Source organism: Chrysochloris asiatica, unplaced genomic scaffold (assembly GCF_000296735.1).
Source record: "Chrysochloris asiatica unplaced genomic scaffold, ChrAsi1.0 scaffold00179, whole genome shotgun sequence".
In the NCBI taxonomy this organism is placed as follows: Eukaryota; Metazoa; Chordata; class Mammalia; order Afrosoricida; family Chrysochloridae; genus Chrysochloris; species Chrysochloris asiatica.
The window spans coordinates 43,124-44,683 of record NW_006408697.1 but is presented as its reverse complement, the minus strand read 5'-3'; the positions used below and the strand labels follow the sequence as shown (position 1 = coordinate 44,683).

General features: G+C 39.2%; 1 pseudogene; it reads left to right on the top strand.

The window, feature by feature from the left end:
- The first annotated feature begins 177 nt into the window (after positions 1 to 177).
- On the top strand, positions 178 to 612 carry LOC102823891 (annotated as a pseudogene).
- Positions 613 to 1,560: the final 948 nt, after the last annotated feature.

The following is a 1,560-nucleotide window of genomic DNA, read 5'->3' as shown; positions in this document are numbered from 1 at the left end:
ACCCTGTACAGGGTCGCTATGGGTCGGAACCGACTCGACGGCACTTAACAACAACAAAATATATATATTTCACATCATAATGTTTATTTAAAAGTAAAAACAAACAACAACAACAAAATCTATTTACTACAGCCTGTGCTTGGAGCTTCGGAGGCTGCCAGACGCCCGACTGCCACCATGTAGTTCAACCCCTTCGTAACCTCAGACCGCAGCAAGAACCGCAAACGCCACTTCAATGCTCCCTTGCACGTGTGCAGGAAGATCATGTTGTCCCCACTGCCCACGAAGCTGCGGTTGAAGTATAACATCCTCTCCATGCCCATCCGCAAGGACGACGAGGTCCAGATGACAAAGGCCAGCAGATTAGCAAGGTAGTCTAGGTGTACAGAAAGAAGTCTGTCATCTACATTGAGAAGGTGCAGCGAGAAGGCTAATGTAATGGTACAATTGGCCATGTGGGCATTCACCCGAGCAAGGTGGTTATCACCAGGCTCAAATTGGACAAAGATCGGGAAAAAAATTTCTTGAACGCAAAGCCAAATCTCACAAGTTGGAAAACAGAAAGGCAAATACAAGGAAGAACTTATTGAGAAAATGCAAGAACGAATATAACCTGTTATGGGACCACAGTTTAACCCTAGATTTCTACCCGTGTGTGTGTTCCTTGGAAACTTCCAGATGACTTCGGAATATTTCATTTCCATCTTGTTCTGTTATTGATATGTGGCTCTATAAATCTTCCTTTGCAACTTTGATTACCAATATTATGAATAAAACTTGGAAATGTTTCCTAACTGCAAAAAAAACAACAAAAAACCCAATAATGAACAAAAAACAAAACTATTTACTACAGTTTTAAAATGGCATTTATTAATGTTTAGTATTTATTTTTACAATTTATAAGTATTCCCTTTCCATATTAGTTAAGGACAAATTGTTGAAAACGCGAATTATTTATCTAAAAAAGGGAAAGTTATCTGCAACCGCTATTCAGGAATTCTGATAAGAAATAAAATTTGCATTTCTTCTCCACATACTTTTACTTTTTATTATGGTACCTTAATTAGTAAAACAAATCACTCTTGTCTGTGTGTATTGGCCTGTAATATTCTAAGTTGTTATAAGTACCTTTGAGTCAGTTCCGACTCATACCAATTCTGTATAGGGTTTCCAAGCTGGTGAGTTTGAACCACTGACCACGTGATTCAATCTGACCTCGCAGCCCAGTGCTTATTCTACAGTGCCACATCAGAGTAGATTCATATTTGTAAGGCATTATAAAGGTCAATGGGAAGTGCCTTGCACCCATCATTTTATTTTCCTATGGTAACTGAAATCTCACCAATGATTGGTGTTTTCAAGTTTTCTATCAACATCTGAAAACAATCAGTCAATATTTAGGATACAGGTGGTAAAGCAAGGATTAAGTGCTGAATCAGTTCTGACTCATAGCAGCCCTGTGTAGGGTTTCTGAGGAGCAGCTGGTGGGTTTGAATTGCCAACTTTGTAGTTATCCTACAGTACCACAGCAGGACTTCAAAGCAAGGACTAGGTAATAAG